Raw genomic sequence first — 9,217 nt, 5'->3', positions numbered from 1 at the left:
TAACAGAAAAATGGTTTTTGTTTTGACTGAGCATTAAATGTTTTAACTGATTACGCTCCAGTCTTTAAAAGCTTTGACCAATATTTAAATGCAATAAATAAGTTTGTTAAGATTTGATAACAAACATCTTTGAATAAATTCAGAAAAACAGATTTGAGAAATAACAATGTTTTTAACAAGATCAGATTTGAGTTTTTCAAAGAGTTGAGATTGCTTAGAGATTGAGATTGATCAAAGAGTGTGAGATAGGATTTCTGCTTGTATTGATTTCAGATTTGCTTATGTAACAAGTGTAATCCTTGTAATTTCTTCTGTGTGTTTGCTGAGAAGTGTTGTATTCTTGAGGGGATCAAGATCAGCATTCTTAGTGTTGGTGTGTTGGCCAAGAGAAGTGTGTGTCTTGAGGGGATCAAGGTCACTTTCTTGGTTGTGTTGTAAGTAATCTAGGTTTGATTGCTTGGTGGAATTCCTTAGTGTTTTCTGAGAAGACTGGATGTAGCTTTGGGTTTAGAGTGAACCAGTATAAACATCTGGGTGCATTCTCTCTCTCCCTCATCTCTTTAAATTCAGTTTTGATATTTGTTAACTGGTATAAACAACCGATTGTCTCTGCGAAACAACCGATTGTTTTTCTGCGAAACAACCGATTGTTTTTCTGGTGCTGTTGTTTTTGCTTATTGATTTGGCAAACTGAATTCCTTATCAATTGTTTCTTGAGATAATTTCATTCTTGACTTAAAAGTTTTCGAAATCCCTCTTTAAACCATTCACCCCCCTCTAGTTTAAAGCCATACATTCTAACACATTTCATTACTCAAATTAATCTTGTGAAAACATGAACCAAGCACCTCCTTATATAGGCTTGGAGGGCTGGAATTTGAAGATGCAAATACAAATGATATGAGATCCAAATGCAAAGTGTTGGTCACATGAAAAGTGGCGCCTATTTTCAGCCCATGTGAGGTAAGTTTCTAGAATGCTTCCATGTGCTCCCATGTGCTCATGCATCTAGTAATTACGCTCATCTATGGTCAAATTGGATCGGTCCTAAGTTTAATTAGAAATGGATATTTCTAATTAAACTTAGGTTTAGCTTTTTAAGTACCACTTTGCATGTTTCAACACATTTACAAAAATATTTAAACTATGCTACTTTGACTAGAAAAGTAAGAAAAACTATGACACACTAGAGTCTATGACATGTAAAATGTGTCCTCTTGACCCCTCTTTGACTATGACTCTAGTGGTTGCCTCAATGTAGCATTTTGGTGGCCTCTTAAAGGGTTGGTGTTGGGGCCTCTTCCATCATCCCCTCCCTCTTGAAAAGGATTTGTCCTTAAATCCAAGGCTTCATCCTTGTTAAAAGTAAGTGGATGTATATGGCTGGATGGTGTCCATCATCTCCTCCCTCTTGAGAAAATCTATCCTCAGATCTACAGTGTCGATCTCGGATAGCAGCCTCTTGCTTTGACAACTAAGCTCGTCCTCCTGGATCAAACGTCCATCTATGAGAATCATCAAACAAAGCAAATGAGTTAGTTTGAGCAGTTGTATAAAAATCAAATTTATGAAGTTGCCATTTTTGTTGTTCTTTTGTTTTTGGCAACTTTTTACAATATTTCTCTTTTGGTTGTTGTATGTGTTCTCTAATTCTCATTTTAAAATTTTCAATCTTTGTTACTTTTTCCTTAGGCACAAATCCTTTAGGAAATGGTAACAATATAAAAGGAGAGAGAGAATTAAGTCCACATACAACTTCAAATGTAGAAATATTAGTAGTCTTGTGCACTACTTTATTGTATGCATGCTCATCTCTAGAGTTGTGTTTGCCTTTTATGATTACTCTAAGCATAGTAGAAAGATTTATATTTCCAACTTCATTTTGGCCATTCGTTTGAGGATGATAAGAATTAGAAAAGTTCAACTTAGTTGCATGTTTATCCAAAAGAATCCTCAAAGAATGGTTTTCACATTTTGGTTATTTATCTAACAATATGCTTGGAGATAAACCATAATGTCTCATCACTTCTCTAAAGAAGAGCTTATCCATAACCATAAAATTAGATTCAAACCCTTTTGTCCTAGGAAGTTCTAATATAAAATCTATGCTTATGTCTTCCCATGGAGCACTTGAAAAGGGTGAAGGAGCATAGAGTTCATGAGACATTGCCTTAGAATTAGTTTTAAAATAAGAAATGCATCTAGGGTAATGTCTTTGAACATCTTTTCTCATGGGTGGCCAAAAGAATTTTCCTTTTAAAAGCTCTAGAGTTTTATCAACTCTAAATTGGCCCATGAGTTCTCCTTCATGAAAAATTTCTCTTTTATGTGTGAAGGTAGTCTCGTTGGTACGACCATGGAGCATGGAATTTTGAACACTTTGCAATGGTCGTCTCAATAAGAAATGACACGTTTCTTTAGGTACTACCTCACATAAAAAATTATCTTTGTAGTTGCCTATAGGGAACTTGACCTTCACTTGGTGATAGTTTAGCATGTATGTAAAATAATCTACTATATTTTTATTTATGCAAGCCTCTTTTAATTATTCTTCTTTTTTTACTAGGCTTGCAAGTGTTCCTTTACAAAAGGTAAGGCTAGGTTGTTCAACAAGAAGTATATTTTCAAAGGTATTTTCAACTTTTCCTTCTTAATGAATGACCTTGTGGGAAGGAAAACTCTTCTCCCACGCCTTTTGTTTCCCAAGGGTTTTCTCTTGATTTTCTATTTTTACATTTTCATCACTCTCACTAGCTTCTTTTTCTTAGCTACTATTCTCATCTTTGTCCCTTCAGATCATAGATCTTTCATTGGAACATTGAGATGTTAATTGATCATTACCAAGGTATGTAAAACATGGAATTGTTCTAGCTTGAGTGGGTGAGACATGCTTGGATAGGTTTTGGGAAAGTTCTAGAGATGTTTCTTTTATATGTTCTTCCCCTCTATGGAACTCATCCTTGTCATAAGATACATAGTATGAACTTTGTTTTTTACTTGATTGTTTTCCTAAAATTTGTTTTTCAACTTTAATGCTAAGTTTAATCAAGTCATTTAAATCTCTATAAGGTAAAAGTTCAACTTTGTTTCTTATCTAAAGTTTGAGACCACTTAAAAACCTAGATATGGTGGTATGGCTTTCTTCATTAATCCTTGCCCTCTTAATATATGACATCATCTTTTGCCAATATTCTTCTACACTCATATTTCTTTGATGAAGTCTTTGGAGCTTGTCCATCAACTTCCTATTGTAAAGTGAGGGAATATGGCGACATCTCAAGGCTCCCCTAAGGTCATTCCAATATGTAATGAGAGGGTCCTTGTGGAGATGTCTCTCTCTTTTTAGGGCATTCCACCAATACATAGCATCACCTTGAAAACTTAAGGTAGCTAAGGGTACTTTCTTTTCTTCACTCACATGGTTGCAAGCAAACAATTGCTCTACCTTTATCTCCCAATATAGATATGTTTCTACATCTTCTTTTCCATAGAAATGAGGTAGCTCTACCTTAACCTCCTTTAGGTTTTCTTGTCTCTCTTTTCTAGCTCTCCTAGGGGATGGTTGATGATATTCATTTATCCTAAGACTTCCCTCCCCAAAAGAAACATGATCTTAAGAGATAGATGCATGAGAATGTAATCTTTTTGAATTTTGAGAATTCTCATCCTTTGCTTTAGTCAATTCATTAATTTTGGCCTCTTCCTCCAATTGTCTATATGAAATTAATTGAACGTCCTTGGCAAGTTGTTTTAAAAGAGATTTTAGGGACTTCACATCACTTTCAATAGATTTAGAGGAGTGAGAAGACATGACTAAAACTTTGTGTTTAGAAGTGCTTTACTTTAAGAAAGAAGAGGAAAGTTAATGAAGGTAGCTTTTCAGGTAAGAGAGGTGAGTCACTAAGGACTACTTAAATACCAAGTCTTGCCTTAGCCAAAAATTATCCCTCAAAATCTTCACACAATTCTTTTTCTAACTAAATCACTTAGAACACAATGAGGATGGAGAAATCAAATTTTATGCAAGAAACACAATGCAAAGCTATTTAACAACTAAAGCAATTTATCAAAGATTTAAACAAAGATAAGCATAAGCAAATTGAAGCAAGGTTAAACAAATATTGACGAAAGGAAATCTAGCTAAAACAATTAACAAAGTTAATCTACAAAGCTTAAACTTGTCGTTTCCTAGGTGAGGCTTCTTAGACTCTTTGAGCTTTTGAAGACACACTCACCGTCTAATTCGTGATTAATCCACTAATTATCAAAAGTGAAGTGTAATTACAACATAAGAAATGCAAAGAAATTGAATTTCAAAAATTAAATTTCAGCTTGCTAAGTTATGCACTCCTTTTGACTTGTTGTTGCTCTTCTTTGTTGTGTCCTTCAAAGTGTATGGTGTATTTTGGTATTTGTATTTGTTGTTGCCCCTTGCCTTGATCCTCTTATGATTTAAGCAATTAAATTCTTCAAAACAGTACCTAATAAGTAGAGCTAGACTCTCCCCAAGTCAATTTTCACTCAACAAGCACCAATTGAAATTTATCCACCAACAATATAGAGGTTAAGAAAAGAAAGCAAGAAACAATTAAATTTTAAAAAAAACAGCACCACTGCAATTGGAAATAATGATATGACACAACTAGAAAGAGTTCAGAATGAAATTGGACAATCAAATAAAAATAGGTACTCAATAAAGGATGGCACACAAAAGGAACCTAAAGATTGACACTAGATTTGATTTGAAAAACCAAAACAACACTATTGAAAATATTGTGGTTCAGAAAGCGTGACTTCAATGATTTATGATCAGCTGGCTATTTTGTATTTGATTCTGAAAATTTAAACACAACCAATTCAGTTTCTTAAAAGACTTTTGGCGTTGGTTTCACATCAAGCCTATGCACTAATTAATTGTGATAAGTTTTCCAAAATCAGTGTCCAATTACCGCCAGTTTCTAGCGCCAGAATGCACACTTTTTTGTGTGATTTATCTTTTTTTTCTATTTTGCTTTTTCAACTTATTCTTTTTTTCTTCTTTTGCTAACACCTCAAACCACTGAAATCCATAATCTCATATTTTTCTTTTAACGTATTTAATTTTCATAAAACAAAACAGCTAGAACATAATTTGTTAAAACAGAGGATTCTAAATCTGGAATTAAAAAACAAAATGAGATACTTCAAAAACACAATGGAATGAATGTGATGGAATTTGTATGGATCTAGCATACAAATGTGAACTCAAACTAAAAGGAAAAAATGCACCAAAGGATCAAATCAAATCAGAAAGCAAATTAAACACTCAAATCAAAAAAAGAAACAAATGAATCAGGAAAAGTACTACTAAGATTTGTTGACAATTTTGGAATTACATGACTAGACAAAACTTATAGATCCAGAAAATAAAATGACTCAAACACATCATATGAACCGAATAGAAATTCAAGCAAGACTCAAATATCCTAAAATAAAAACAGCAACACAATTCACCATAAAATCCTACACAAAAATTGAATATAAGATGCTCAAGCACAAATTGAACAATTTCTACCGATTGAAATGCTTAGAATAGCATCCAAATCAAATTAAAAACGTAAAACAGCAAGACAAGATGAACATGAAGATAAGAAGAAGTCAAGCAGAAAAATGAAAAGAGATACTTATCTCTTGAAGACCATAGCTCTGATACCAAATGATGGCATTGAGCTCTTCTCTTTTACGGTTTTTGTGGTGGTTTACGGAAGCTTCAATGGGTTGTAGGTGGAGCAAGGCTCTCCTAAGAGTTGTGGTAGCCTTGGAGGTGCATGAAGAGTAGGAGAGTGAGAGAGGTTCAGCCAACTCTCTTTGGTAGGTGAAAGGGTTGAAGATTAAAGACCTAAATCTAGAGAGATTTTAGGCAAGGGAGTAAGAATGACACATTTTGGCAGCATTTCATTACTTAAATTAATCTTATGAAAACATGAACTAAGCACCTCCTTATATAGGCTTGGAGGGCTAGAATTTGAAGAGCCAAATACAAATGAAATGAGAGCCAAATGCAAAGTGTTGGTCACATGAAAAGTGGCGCCTATTTTCAGCCCATGTGAGGTAAGTTTCTAGAATGCTTCCATGTGCTTCCATGTGCTCATGCATCTAGTAGTTACGCTCATCTATGGTCAAATTGGGCCGGTCCTAAGTTTAATTAGAAATGGATATTTCTAATTAAACTTAGGTTTAGCTTTTTAAGTACCACTTTGCATGTTTCAACACATTTACAACAATATTTAAACTATGCTACTTTGACTAGAAAAGTAAGAAAAACTATGACACACTAGAGTCTATGACATGTAAAATGGTTCCTCCTGACCCCTCTTTGACTATGACTCTAGTGGTTGCCTCAATGTAGCATTTTGGTGGCCTCTTAAAGGGTTGGTGTTGGGACCTCTTCCATTACCACCTATGACATAGAGCTCTATGCACTTGTGAGGGCCTTAAAGAGTTGGGAACACTATCTAGTTTCTAAAGAATTTGTTATTCATAGTGATCACGAGTCTTTGAAATATTTGAAAGGTCAACATAAGTTGAACAAACGCCGTGCAAAATGGATGGAATTTCTTGAACAATTTCCTTATGTTATCAAGTACAATAAGGTATTACAAAAATTGTGGCTAATGCTCTCTCAAGGAGACATGCCCTCTTTTCGAAATTGGGAGGCCAAATTCTTGGATTTGACAACATAAGAGAACTTTACAAAGAAGATCATGATTTTGCATCCATCTTTGCTAAGTGTGAACATAGAGCACAAGGAGGATTTTATGTGTCTGAGGGGTATCTTTTTAAAAAAGGAAAACTTTGTATACGTCAAGGAACACATAGAAAAATCTCAAGAAAGAGGTCTCATGGGCCATTTTGGAGTTGAGAAGACTCTTGAGCTTTTAAAAGGGAAATTCTTTTGGCCACATATGAGAAGAGACATCCAAAGACATTGTTTTAGATGTATATCATGTTTAAAATCTAAGTCTAAAGCAATGCCTCATGGATTTTATACTCCTTTACCTTTTGCAAGTGCTCCATCGGAAGACATGATGGAGAAGTGCTTTCATGATTTGGAGATTTTGTTTGTGATCGGCGGAAGCACAATGGAGGATGACGAACAAGGCCCTCCTAAGAGGTGTGGTGGCCTTGGAGGTGCATGCTAGGTAGGGAATGAGAGTGGTGAGGCCATCTCTCTTTGGTAAGGTGAGAATTGAAAATCAATAGTCTAACCTTGGAAGGTTCTAGACAAGAAGTAGAATTGGCTCAAATTTGGCAACAATTCACTAGTATATTAATCTTGAAATTACATGAGCCAAACCCTCTTATTTATAGTGTTTAGAGGGCAGAAAATTCAAATGAAAGTGGAGGGAAATTCAAATGAGAAGCATTTGAATTTGGAGCCAATTCCTAGTCACAAGGGAAGTGTGACTTGGTTTATTTCTTTGGCACCTCCTGCTATGAGTTGCATTGACATAGACACTTTAGAACTCTTGAAAACAACATTGTAGGAGAAGAATAACAACAATTAAAGGATCAAAGAGTGCTTAGAACAAAGGAAACGAAATCAAAATCACAAAACAAAAAGCTGAAAACAGAATGGGTGCAAAGAAGCTTAAGGAGTCATCAATGGAGACCAAGCCTTCCAAAATGATGATCCAAACTCATTAAGAGTGCTATTTCCTTTTACACAACCATGGAACATGATATAAACGCAATTGAAAACAGAAACACCAAGAATCGAACAAAAATTGAAGAACAAGCTAAGAAACACAAAATCAAACGATGAAAAGGATGAAGAACACTAAAACATTTGAAACTACCGATTGAAATTACAAGAGATGAAAGAATGAACACTTATTGAATGAAGCTTGCTGGATTTGAAAATTTGGAACTGCATTCACGCCACTTGGAGTCTTGTTCCAAGATAAGTGAAAGGTTGCCGCCACTTGAAGCTCACCATTGGCACACAAGATAAGGCAAAGGAAGAAGAAGACAACAAAACTCACAATTTCTCTCTAAACTTGAGTATAGTTTCTCTACTTCTAATTTCCAATTCTGAAAATTACAAAGGAAAGCACCTTGTTTATAGCCTAAGAGGTGCTGAAATGAGAAGCTAAATCAAATTCAAATTCCCTCCTAAATGACACTAAAATGGCGCCAACTAGAGCATGAGGAAGGTGTGACTTCCTTCCTAGTTTTGGCACCTCCTATATGACACCTACACCCCCTAACTCTCTCTACTACATTCACACCTATTTATTTAATATCCGCACCCCTACTCTATACAATAGAAATAAGAAGAGTCATCTTTTGATACTCTTGTCCCATAGCTCTTGCCATGCTCCTAGTGATTCGTTGGGCTTGGGCCCCTTGTTGGGCTTGGGCTTCATGGGCTTGGGCGTCCTCTACTTGGTTTCCATCATACTCCCCGGGTTGGAGAGAATTCGTCCACGAATTTGGGAAACCTGCATCAAAAGGAGTTAGATCAGTAACATTGAAAGAATTACTACCAAGATAAGTATTAGGCATATCTAACTCATAGGCATTATCATTAATCCTCTTGATGACTTGGAAAGGGCCATCACCACGAGGCATAAGTTTGGACTTCCTTAGAGAAGGAAATCTATCCTTTCTCAAATGAAGCCAAACCCAATCGCCGGGCTCAAAGATTAATGCCTTTCTCCTTTGGTTGGCAGTTTCAGCATACTTATCAACTTTCTTCTCAATTTGTAACTTGATGCGGGTATGCAAGTCTTTAATAAAAGAAGCCTTTTCAAAACCGTCCTTGCATAGAACCTCATCAAGTACAGGAATGGGATGAAGATCTAGAGGTGTGAGGGGATTAAACCCATAAACAACCTCAAAAGGAGAATGGTTAGTGGTGGAATTTACTACCCTATTATAAGCAAACTCAACATGAGGTAGTAAATCCTCCCAAGCCCTTGGATTCCAGGAAATAAAGCATCTCAATAATTGACCCAAAGTTCTATTAACCACTTCAGTTTGACCATCAGTTTGAGGGTGACAAGTAGCAGAAAACAGAAGTTTTGTGCCAAGTTTCCCCCATAAGGTCCTCCAAAAGTGACTTAAGAACTTGGAATCCCTATCGGATACTATACTTCTAGGAAGTCCATGTAAACGAACAACTTCCTTAAAGAAGAGATTTGCAATAAGGCATGCATCATCCACTTTGTGGCAT

Source organism: Phaseolus vulgaris, chromosome 1, assembly GCF_051622355.1.
Source record: "Phaseolus vulgaris cultivar YP4 chromosome 1, ASM5162235v1, whole genome shotgun sequence".
Lineage (NCBI taxonomy): Eukaryota > Viridiplantae > Streptophyta > Magnoliopsida > Fabales > Fabaceae > Phaseolus > Phaseolus vulgaris.
This window is presented reverse-complemented; position numbering follows the sequence as displayed.